This window comes from Otolemur garnettii, unplaced genomic scaffold (assembly GCF_000181295.1).
Source record: "Otolemur garnettii isolate 467f Iridium unplaced genomic scaffold, OtoGar3 scaffold00003, whole genome shotgun sequence".
NCBI classification, from domain to species: Eukaryota; Metazoa; Chordata; class Mammalia; order Primates; family Galagidae; genus Otolemur; species Otolemur garnettii.
The window spans coordinates 19,112,853-19,125,507 of NW_003852398.1; the positions used below are offsets into that span (position 1 = coordinate 19,112,853).

Here is a 12,655-nt window from a genome sequence, read left to right on the forward strand (position 1 = left end):
GCCATAAAAAGGAATGAAGTACTGATACTTGCCACAACATGGATGAACCTCGAAAACACTATGTTAAGGAAGAGAAATCTGTCACAGAAGACCCCCTGTTGTACATGTCCACAACAGGAAAGTCTATGAAAACAGAAAGCAGATTAGGATCACTGAGGGGTGGGGAAATAGGTGGCACTGCTAAATGCCATGAGGTTCCTTTATGGGGTGCTGAAATGCTCTAAAATCGACTGTAATCAGGGTTGCACAACTCTGCAAATAACACTAAGCATCACTGAACAGTATGTTTAAAAACGTTTAAAATAGCAGAATCGTATAGTATGTGAGTTGCATCTCAATAAAACTATTATCAGAAAATCTTAGTATTTTTATAATAACTTTTGGGAAATTTGGGGTATAACACAGCAGGAGGGGTACAAGGAGAGCTGGAGATGGAGCAGGAGCCTGGGGAGTGTGGAGATTATGATGCCCTCCCACCCCTACTAGCAGAGACTGTGGTGAGCAAAAATCAACATGGAACAATGAGAGAGAAAGAATGCTACAGACCTACCCATGCTACCCCACCAAGGGGCTCACTCAACTGCAGGATGAAATGGACCACCACGAGGCACCACTGAAACCAGCCTGCTGGGACAATGGGAGAGAAAGAGAATGCTATGGACAGACCCATGCTACCCCACCAAGGGGCTCACTCAACTGCAGGATGAAATGGACCACCATGAAGCACCACCAAAACCAGCCTGCTGGGACAATGGGAGAGAAAGAGAATGCTACAGACCGACCCATGCTACCCCACCAAGGGACCCTCTCAACTGCAGGATGAAATGGACCACCACGAGGCACCACTGAAACCAGCCTGCTCGGCCCTTCCCCCTGCCTGTTTTGGTTTTGCTGCCATTTGTCAGGTCCTGAGACTGCCCCATCCTGATGATAAAACTCTCTGAGGTGGGTGGGGAAGGACTGTGAAGTTTAGAATGAGAGGGAGACTCCCTCTCCTACTGACTAGAGAGGAGAAGACATAGTCACTTGGCTGGTTGGGGGACTCATCAGCTCACATGGCAACTTCTGGAGAAGACAAGGGAACACAGTACAATAACTGGTATGACAAAGCTTGAAAGAAAAAGAATACTTTTAAGAAAGAAAGAAAAACAGAGCTCTAATTCTGGAACAAAACGAAAAGCCACACAAGACAGAAAATACAATCAAAGGACGTTACTTGGCGGTCTTGTGATCATCATTTACACATCTTAATAATGCAGATGCTTTCAATATGATTTTAGGTTAAAATAGAGCTCCCCTGCCCCCACGCTGGGCGATGCGGGCAGGGGAGGGAGGCGGATAGTGTAAGAAAGTAAAATCATCATCCATCACAGCAGGAAGCAAACAGGCAACATGCAGAATAGATAAATCAAGAAACAGCAGCATAAGCATATTACTTGGAGCGCTGGAGGAGCTAGAGGAAGAAACAGCAGCAGCCTCTAGGCTAGGGCAAGGGGGGCACTGGGTGGTTGTTTTTTATTCAGTCTTTCAATACTATTTGATTTTTTAAAAGCATGTACATGTATTGCTTTGATCCAAATTTAATAATTTACCTTAAGAGACAACAACCCAACACCTCCTTGCCAGCAGTTCAGACATCCAGCAAATACTGACTGGCAAGGCAGTCTTTACTGTGTGAGTCCTTCACCACCTCTGTCCTGCGATCAGAGGCCCTGTCATCTGCAGCTTTTCTCCACACAGGGGACTTGAGGTCAGAGCAGAGAAATCTAAGCCTCGACTTGAGCTTCTGGAGAAGGCCTACCCTCCTTGTTGCTTATGAAGAGGCAAAGAAAGGGATCTCAGCGGGGCTCAGGGCCTTGCCGCTTCATTTGCCCTTTTACTCAGGTGCTTCCTGTGTTTGGCAGGGTGGAGGAGGCCTTTCCGGTGAAACCAACCAGATACCAGCAGCTCGGGGGCAGGCCCCCACACTCTCAGGAGGGAAGGCCAGACCACTGGAGGTAGCTTGCTGATTCGCTCCTGTTGGGACCCTGCCAGGCGATCACATGAGGCACACCAAAGTGACTTGTAACCCCAAGAGACCAGCCGCCTCCAGAGGCACCTGCTGAAACTCAGAAAGGGAAGCCACTGCATCTGCTATGGATACAGACGGTGAGACTTCAGGTTTGGCCTTCAGATCGGAGCACGCAGACCTCAGCTTCATGAGCATGAAACTGCAGGTCTTCTGAACACGCCTCCGTCTGAAGACTAAAAGGCCCAAATCACAAGTCATTCACTCTAAAAGTGTAAAATAGGGAGGTTGGCCGAGTAACAGTTCTCTCTCAACCATGATGTCAAAACCTACACTGTGAAGGTTGTTATGGATAACTTGATAAATAACAACTTAAAATACTGAGGTAATCCTAGCACTCTGGGAAGCTAAGGTGGATGGATTTCTGAGCTCAGCAGTTTGAGACCATCTTCAGTAAGAGTGAGACCCCATCTCTACTAAAAATAGAAAAACTAGCCAGGTGTGGTGATGGGCACCTGTCATCTCAGCTACTCATGATGCTAAGGCAAGAGAAATGCTTGAATCCAGGAGTTTGAGGTTGCTGTGAGTGATGATGCCCCAGCACTCTACACAGGGCAACACAATGAAACTATTTCTCTCTCTCTCTCTTTCTTTTTTGTGAGACTGTATCTCAAAAATACATACTGAGGTTTGCAAACAAGGTAATTTTTATTATTTGTGAGGCAAGGGTTCAAGGTCCCCCCATAATATCACTTCCATGTCCAACAAGTAGAACTGCAGAGGGTAGAGCTGAAGCAGCAGCTGCAGGGCGCATGTGTTGAGTGTGTCGACATTGTCCACCACATGCACTAAAACGACAACAAAACCAACCAGGTAAGAATCTCTAGACTTGAGCCTCTCTCTAAAACAAATGGCTATACCTATGGTTGGGACATTTCATCTAAAGGGCTCCCTTACAGACCACACTTTAAGGACCATGGGAACCATCCACTATGGCCAAGACATACACAGCATCATAACTTGTTGTGACAATATTCTTGCTTTGTGCCTTTGCTCAAACCATCTCTACTCCCTTGTAGATCTGCCTTTCTCTGGATTCACACAGCACTCAGTCTAGAATTCACAATCTCCTACTGCATTATAAACTTAAATGTTGTATCACCAAGGATGCCACAGATCTTTCTTGGGTTTGACCCAGAGCAACCAACACAGAGGAGGCACATACCAGGCATCACTTGCTTAACTAAAACTCAGGAATGATTTTGTTGAATGCATGAGCCAAGGACCAAAATACATGTCTTCTGGTTAAAAAGGGGGGGGGGATTAAAATACCATGGTTCTCTAAGGCCCCACAGTATAGCCAGCCTTATTACTACAAGAATTTGAGGAGAATTCTATAGAAAATCCTTCTGCCACAGTTTCTACCTGAAACCGTAAGAGGCAGGTCCCCATTTTTTTTTCACTTATGAAACTCTAACAGATTAGAGACTGAGAGCTGATCTCCAGTTTTTAATTCTTGTCTCACCATTCATACATGACCAGAACCTGTCTCAAAGCATCACATTTTAAAATCACAAATAGTTCTCAGGTATCCCTTCACTTAACACTGAGTTACTTATTGAGTGTCTTCTATGAGGGTTAGTCTTGGTGATCTGCTTTGATCTCCACCAGGTCTTCAGTAAAGTTAGACAATTCTCTCATTCATCCTCAGCTGATTTCTTATTCCACCCACAAAGGCAGTTGTTCCAAACCCCAGAAGTCCCCTGAGTTTCCAACCAGTCCATGTCCCTTACTTTCTGCAGAGGACTTCCCCGCCCACCTTAATGAGAAAACAGACATATTACACGGACGTACTCAACAACCCTCCATTCCTCCTAGAGACTAAAGTCTGAGAACCACTGCTCTGCAATGACCTAGCAATGCTGTAAGTGCAAAATCAAAAGGCCTGCTGCTGACTTCATCATTGGGTCTCTCTCGGGCGTCTCACAGTCCAGGTCCCGTTTACTTTTCCCTCTTCCTGTGCCGAGTCGCCATACGTCTAGCAACATGCGACTCAGCCAGAATGGTCTCTGTGAGAAATTCTTGAACTCAAGCTCTGTCTTTTGGAAAGTATTTCTTTCAACAATTTGCACTGAATTCATTTTTTTCTCTATTGTCAAGGCCCAAGAAGTATGGCAGATCACCCACAGCCTTTGGCATAATGGCCATGGCCAGGAAGCCACTATCCCAACTCTGCATCCTGGGAGGCGCCCCACACCCACTGACTGAATTCTGAAGTGTCTTTGTGCAGACAAGGCCATCCAGGGGCCTTGATTGACAGACTCCGTAAATCACAAAGTGCCTTTCAGTTTCCCGTTGGCTTGACAGTACAGAGAGGCCACAGATTTGTCTTCTTAAATTGGCACACAATATATAATTAACAAACTGTTCCTTTAGGAATGGAGGGACTTATCCAAAAGAGCCACACATGCAGGAGCCTCCTTCTCTATTCCATGGCCTTTTCTGCTCAGACTGGGATGAATAAATATTATCTCATCCATTGGCTTCCATGACTGACAGGGCAGGTGACAGGCTGGGCAGACTGCTTTCCATTACTCCATTTTTCAAATCAGAGAGGTAGCAGCTGGCTTACAGGCACACAGCAAGTCCTAAGAGGCACTGCACTGCTCTGCCTTTGAAGCAAAGCAGAGCCTCAATATTTTTGGTCAGTTGCAAAATGCTGAATGTACGCAGAGGAAGAGGTCCTCTGTCAGCACCATGTGTTGAAATGTGAGAACTGCTCTGGGTGTCTTATGCTCAGTCTAGTCCCTCCCCCTTCTCCCTGCCAGCTCAAGTTCTACCCACTATCCACGGTGTTACCCAAGAGCACCTCCTACCTGGAACCCTTCTGATCTTTCTTTGGCTGGCAAACCTGGAGCTCAGAGACCAGCTTCCCTCACAAAAGCAAAATCCAAGCAAGCTCTGGAGGTGGAGGGGTTGGTAAGAACTAAGGGTTGGCTACCAATATGAGCCAGATTCTTATTACTTATATAATTAACACATTATAACAATAAATTAAAATATAAATATAATAGTATTTGCTACGTGCTAAGCACTCTGCTTGGCACTTTCATGCATCATTCCAAAGATGTTCCAGCTCTCCCTCCCCCATCACAGCTGGTCTCCACCCCCTCTCGCCACCTCCACCACTGCTGCAGGGGCCATCCTCTGGATCCTAGACAGAGCTTAGCTCCTCAGAATGACAAGACCAAAGGCCTTTCACAAAGACTCCAATGAGGTGACTGATGTCTGGATTCGTCAACTACAAGTGAATAATTAATACTTGCCAGTAAAGAAATAGACTCATTGTTATGGTGGCCACATGGAGGCTACAAAAGGCCATTTTGTGAAGCTCTTGGTGGACCCCTGGGGCCAACAGTGGTCCAAAGAAGCTTCTTTGAGAGTGTAGTCCAACCCCTAAACGTGGGGACTGGAGCCTTGTGCTATTTTCCGGGAGCACTGTTCCCAATGTTAATTAGCTTGTTGCCTATTCATCACCTAATTTGGCTTTCTGGTCAATGACAGCAGCAGAGGCCCACTGAACTCCCCAGAGGGTTCGATTTATCAGCAGGGACAAGCAGTGTGCTCCTAGAGCCTTTTACCGTTTTTTAAATTCATGTCTACTTCCTTTTCTGGGCCAGCCTCTGATTTGAGTAAAATTCTTCAACCATACTGGATTGTATACCCCACTCTTGGCCTGACGCCTAAAGCAAGGTTTTCCCTTTTCCCTTTCCAGCAGGGACTATAGCCTTGGGTGCTACAGAACCGGTCAAAACTGGCTACGAAGTATAATAAAGCAGCTTAGTGAGCAGGGAGCTAATGCCCCCAGCCAGAGGCTCAGTGTGCAGACTAGCTAGAGGCACTGGCTTTGTAAGCAAAAACACCACTCTTCTTGTGGCCTAATAACTGCCCTGGCAGATGGTAGCCAGCACGAATGAGTTACTAACTCTATGCAGTAAAGTGAGTAACTTTCTATAGCAAAGTTTCACATCCCACAAGTAGACACTGGGTGCTCAACAAATGCCCCTTCTAGTGACAGTAACCCCTGACCATTTATACACACACACACAAACAGGTGTACACTCTTACAGTGCTCCTGCCCTCAGGGCCAAAGCTGCCCGTGCCAAATACAGAACTGTCAGCTGCTAGATACTGTCATTTCAGGGAGCAGTTCTCCAAAAGAGCTCCCTAGCTCTCCACTCCCACTTCCAGCCCACTATCTGAAATTCCACCAGTAGAGATAGCAAACCTACATCAAATGGGAAATTCTTTGTATTCCCATTTTGCATTTTAGCTGCTTTTTAAGATAAACACATTCACTGGCTCCTTCCTTGAAAATGATTTTGACACTGGAGAATGGGGGAGGGCAGGGTCCTGTATAGAAGTGGAGGTGGGAGGCATCAGGGAGGGCCACAGAGAGGAGGGTCTCATGGTGGAGGAAACCACCTTCAAGGCCTTCATAAGCCTGCCCATGATATGGATCTCCAAGAGCTGACAGCCCAGGGCTGCTGGCACAGCCAGTGTCCACAGTAAGGTGAGACCAACTGTCCTAAATGGGACACAGGCAGGAGGTGGAAAATGAGAATGGAGAACAAACTCTACTGATTTGTCCCCACAGCCTGAAGGACTGCCCCAGTCTCAGTGCCCACACTGTGAAGACAGAGCACCCGAGAGCTAGCAGGAAAACATCCTTGCTCCATTCCTGGCTTAGCTGAAGGGCAGCTGCTGGCTGATCAGTCCCTGGTGAGTGATTCCATTATGCTGGGGAAAGCAGACAGGCAATGGTCAAAGGTAGATTCCCTGGACTGGGCAGGACACCTGGGCAGTCGATGTCCTTTCTAGCAGGGTTCTCCGTAGAGAGAAGCTTCCTTCTGTGAAGCTGTGCTACCTGTTCCGGTTCCCAAACAGAGAGCACCTGCATCTCTTCCTTTGGACATAGGTGGGCTGTACTTGGGGGTGGGGGAAGGGTAGGTCTGTCTTGAAAAGCAGAAGCCACAGAGATAGAAAGGCATCTTCCTGATTCTTCAGAGCTCAAGAAAACCCACCCTTTATCCCCGGAGACAGCCCACTCATCCCCTTCGTCCTACCTCTTGCCTGCTCCCAGCCAGCAGGAAGAGCGACGCTAGTGTAGGCCAGAATGCTTCAAAGCAGGTTTGCTGTGCCACCTCTCTCATAAAAGCCTCGCACCCCCAAACATCGCCGGTGCGTGCTTCGCCCCACCCATCTCACGTTCACGGCAGAGCGCCCTGTGCCGGTGGCGGCTGCCGCGCTGGCCTGGGCGGATCTCGGCTTTTCCTGGACTTAGGGTAGGTGAGGTTGGCCACGGTGGCAGAGATAGGGGCCTGTGCTCGGCAGTACCTGGACGCGGGGATGTCGCCGCGGCCCGGCCTACGGCCGCTGCAGTTATCTCTGGTCCCCGAAATTAGCACCGCCTCCTCTCCGGCCCGCGGCTCCGGCCCAGGCCGCGCACCTGCTGCAGCTGTAGCTGCCACCGCGCCTGAGCTTCGCGATGCGCCCGCGCCGTCAGGCACAGGGTCCGCGCTGCAGGGCCCTCAGTGGGCCGGAGGGGAACAGGGGCCGCGAAGGGCCAGAGGCTGGGCCTCCGGGGGCTTCCGGGGGCCTCCGGGATGTGCAAGCCCGGGAGCGCCGCCGAGCGCCCCCCGCGGACTGGGAGAGGGGGAGAGTAGCTTCGCCTCTCCCGCATCCTCAGCCGCATCCCGGTCCCCAGCAGCAGTCCGGTCCCTGGTGCCCGGCGGAGGCCTGCGAACCCCGCTTACCTAGATATGCGGCAGGTCCAGACAAGGGGCCCGAGGCTCCGGCAGTGCCCCCGCCGGGGCTCAGGATGCTCTGCCGGCTCCGCGCAGCCGGCCGCGCGCTCGGCCCCGCCCCCGCCCCGCCCTCCGCCCGCGCGGCTCCTCCTCCCCCCCGTGCCCGCCCCCTTCGCTTCTGTCACACAAAGAGCAGGAAATGGCTGCGGCTGGGGGCTCTCGGTGCGCCCCCCAGTGCGGCCGTAGCATCTAAGATTCGCAAGCACCTCGGGCTTGCAAGGCCGCTCGAGTCCCAGTCCCCCGGCTCTAGGGCAGCAAGTCGCCCTGGTCGGAAGGTGAAAAAGGGAGGGAGGGCTTACGACACAGCCTCCACCACCAGGGAACCACACCTGCAGCGGAAGGACCGAAGCTCCGGCCCTGTTAGATCTTCTTGGCCTCACATTATTTTCCAAGTGTCATTTATGTACCTAAACTTATTGATCGCCTATTTTGTTCCAAGCACCGCACTAGAACCTGGATGTTCCCTGGTGTACAAAACACAGGATCCCGGCCCTCTTGGAGCTTATTATCTACCAAGGGAGATGAGCATAAATAACCCTGCCAACATCCAGTTAAAACTGAGAAAAGTCTGTGAGGGGAGGGAGCAGGGTGAAGTGACAGAAGACGCAAGTGGGGGTGGGGTGGGGATAGGGACCCTCCACAAACTGAGACTGGCCTGCGGCTTCTTTACTCAAGAATAACTTCTACTCCCCTTCAGTTCCCTGGAACAGAATCCCTGAAGCGGCCATCTCTTTAGCAGTGGCCCGTCTCATCTTCATTCCAGGAAAAATTGCCCAATGGACACAGGGTGACAGGGAGCACTTCTCAGCCCAGCCCAGGGCTAGGAAGGAACTGAGTGGGACAGTGCCTTTCTCCTAAAGGGTTATCTGCCCATTTAGCGCTCTACCAAGAAACAATTCTCATTGAGATGCAGCCTGGGGCCTTCAGACCAGGCTAAAATCAGGCTGAACCAAATCTTTACCTGAGACAGCAGCAAATAACTTTACCCCTCCGCTCCTGGGAGGCCACCATATCGTAAGGTAGGCAATAATAGTTGCCCTTCTTACCTCACAGGGGAAATAATTTGAAACCATTTGAGACATTCTGAGGTGTATATAGATATAAGGGATAAAGTCTTGTTATAAGGGAAATTTTCCGAAATGGTTACCTAGGGCCCACACACTTATTATTAATGTATCCGTCCCTGTTAAGGGCTATTTATAGAGGAGCCACATTATTCAAGTCTCAGCAGAGGACTTGTGGAAGTCTTTGCCCTCACTGATTCACATCATTTCCCACATACTCAGAATTCAGGATCATTTGTTAGTTTCATGTTAAATCAGTCATTCCAATTCAAATTGCTATTTCATAAAATATGACTTTTATATACGCACACTTTATATGCATACGTTTCTGTTCCTGATGCTGTGTGAGAAGCTGTGGAGGTGTTTGTGGAGGATGGGTTTATAAATGGAACTAAAGTTTCTTTCTTTCTTTTTAATTTTTCATTTTCCACTGTGTTCTTAGGGATTTCACATGGCAGTGATTATAGTGCTTAACAATAGGAATGCCAATAAAAAAAACCTTTATTCTAAAGGGCATATTATTTTGAATATTAAAATTTTCTGGAGGACATCTTTCTCCCTGTCGTTACTTCCTTGTCTTTTAACCTTTGAGGAAAAAGTTGCTTCAAAACAAAAAAGACTATTACATACGTATTTGGTTAGATCTTAGGTAAGAATAATTCCCTGACCCCTGAATTGTATTTGCTTATAAGGCACAGCAATTTGAAGCCACTGTGTGGGAAATCCAGAAGCTTGCCTTTTGGTCCTAGTTTTGCAACTAACAGAAGAATGATCTTAGGCAAGTAACTTCACCTCTCTGTTTCCCCATCCATAACATGAAGTAGATTGAATACTCAACAATGTCCCCCCAAATGTGGAAAGTTACATGAGTTAAAACAAAGGGCACACCCCTCTCAGGCTTAAAGCATCTCATTAGCTCTCCATCCCCTCAGGATGAATTCCAAACTCTCTCTCATGGACTGCCATCTGTCTCTGAGGGCTCTTCTGCATGGATGAGCTTGCTATAGTTCAGCTAAAGGGAACCTCTTTTAGTTCCCCAAAGTTGATGTGTTCTCTCTTGTATTTGACCTTTACACAAGCCAGGCTTCTTGCATAGCATGCTCTGTTCCCCCATTCTTCTACCTTCTATGCTTTCTTCAAGTTTATTTGCCAAACTCCTGTTCATCTTTCTGTTATTCCCTTAGAGAGCACCTCCTCCATGTCTGGATTAGGTCAGGAGTAGTTGTCTATGTTCTCATAGCTCACTGGGCTTCCTCTGTCAGATAACTTATTATGCTGTGTTGTAATTGTCAAAACATGTGCCTACATCTCGCCATTAGACCCTAAAATCTAAGGGAGCAGGCATATATCTGTCTTTCTTTTCATTATATCCTAAGAGCCTGGTACTTGAACAGAGGTCAGGAAAAATGGGTTGAATGAATAATCAAAGGTGAAATCTTTACATTTTGCCATTGACATGTGTACCTATCAGGCTACTGCCTTCAGAGTTCCTTCCCATCCAAGCCCCGGCTGTACTACAAGCGATAAGGGGAAAGTGGCTAGCAAGCAAGAATTACTTTGGCACCCGCAAAGCTGTGGCCCATGCATTGTTCATGTGTGGCAACATAACCTTGTTTTTAGAAAAGCTTCAAATTGCTTAGAAAATCTACATCTCCATTTAAACAAATCTGGAGCATCACATTACTAGATTTCAAACTATACTATGAAGCTATAGTAACCAAAACTGTGTGATATTAGTAGATAAGAGAGACGTGGGTCAAGGGAACAGAACACAGATATAAAACCATCTGCCTACAGCTAGCTGACTTTTTTTCTGCAGTTTTTGGCCGGGGCTGGGTTTGAACCTGCCACCTCCGGCATATGGGGCCAGTGCCCTACCCCTTTTGAGCCACAGGTGCCGCCCATTTTTTTTTTTTACAGCTGAGAAAGAATTTATTCCATAAAGTGCTAAGCAGGGAGACAGGACACATTTCTCAAATCCACTTCACTGACAACTTGGGGGGACAGAGTTTTTAAAGACAGTTTGGTGGGCAGAGGATTAGGTGATAGGGTCTGCTAATTGGTTGGTTTCCAGCAGAATCAGCAGTCTTTCAGCCAGCTGATCTTTGACAAAGCAGATAACAATATATACTGGAGAGAAGAAGTCATATTCAATAAATGGTGCTAAGAAGACTGGATAGACACATGCAGAATGAAACAGGACCCTTATCTCTCACCACTTCAAAAATTTACTCAAGATAAAAGACTTAAGTATAAGGCATGAAATTGTAAGAATTCTAGAAGAAAATGTAGGAAAAACTCTTCTAGATATCAACCTAGGCAAAGAATTTATGATTAAGACCCCCAATGGCAATCATAGCAACATGAAAATAAATAAATGGGATTCAATTAAACTGAAAAGGTCTTACACAGTTGAGAAAACAATCAACAGAGCTAATAGATAACCTATAGAGTGGGAGAAAATATTTTCAAGTTATGCATCCAATAAAGAGCTACTAATCAGAATCTACAAAGAACTCAAGCAAATCAAAAGACATAAATAAAAGCTTTTCAAAAAAAGATAGACAACTCTATGTGCTATGAGCTTGCTATGTAGGCCAACACAAGAGTTAGCAGGAAAAGGAAACTTGATGAGTCAGTTACACAATTTGCATTGGTCATTATGTAGATAGAACCTGAACACTTGCTCAGAATTGCCTCACTTTACAGACGAAAGAATGGAGGCCCAGAAAGGGGAAGGGTTACCCAAGTCTGGTTCGTTGGACCCAGACTCCAGGTCTATCCTTAGAACACTGAGCTGCCTATCTTTTTTGGAATATGAAATAATTGGTTAAAGCACATACTTCAAACTGACATTTATTAGATGTTTATTTGGAACCAGCCTCTTGCTAGGTACTTTATATGGATGAGCTCATTTCATCCTTAAAAAATTCTAAAAAGTAGCAGTTATTTGTACATGGAAACTTAAGGACTGTTTCATGGTTGAAACTTTGCAGCTCTATCCCAGACCACTTGGAAATGCATACCTTCCATTCTCCGCTGTGTTTCTCTCACTTTGCTCATTTCCCACAACTTCTTAAGACCTAGCCTCAATTGAAGGTGAGATCTTTTACGCAAAACTTGACAGTAAAGAACATTTCATCTTCATTTAAATGAATATGACTTACAATAATTTTAGGTAAGAACTGATAAAGAGGGTCAGGGCATATTCCAAACTGGATTTGGAATGCAACCATGTAGCTGTCAGTGGATCAGTGCTGCTGTATTCCCCGAGGGTAGCATAGGGTTCCCTATATTCAGCTCCAGAATGGCTGGAAGCATTGGAACTTGGGGACAGGCGGTTTTGTCTTATCTTGCCACTTAGTAATTGTGGGACCATGAGTGATATGTCTGATTTACTGAGCTCTATTCTCTTCACCAGTAAAACTGAGATGATAATAATGGTACCTATCTTGTAGGTTCTTGTGATGATTAAATGAAATAATAAATGCAGCACACTAATCACACATAATAAGTGCTTCTGTTGCTTTTGTGATGGCATAACAAATGCTAAAAAAATTGAGCTGTCAATTATTATTTAACATGGTTCAAATTTCCATGTAATCCCTAGGAAGAATACAGGACTTGGAATGAGATCTCAGTTCTAATCTCACTTGTGTTAAATAGCCCCTCAATCCCAGGGGTATCAGTTAACCTCTCTGTGTGTTGAGATCCCT

The 12,655-nt window shown here is 46.7% G+C and overlaps 1 protein-coding gene across 1 annotated transcript in view; it reads right to left on the reverse strand.

Annotated features, from left to right (window-relative positions):
• CYFIP2 (cytoplasmic FMR1 interacting protein 2) overlaps nt 1–7,887 on the reverse strand; it is a 126,811-nt gene extending 118,924 nt beyond the window's left edge. The window contains exon 1 of the mRNA XM_023515393.1: nt 7,825–7,887. The gene's annotated coding sequence lies outside the window, so the exon portion shown is untranslated. The remainder of the gene's footprint in view (nt 1–7,824) is intronic.
• Nucleotides 7,888–12,655: the final 4,768 nt, after the last annotated feature.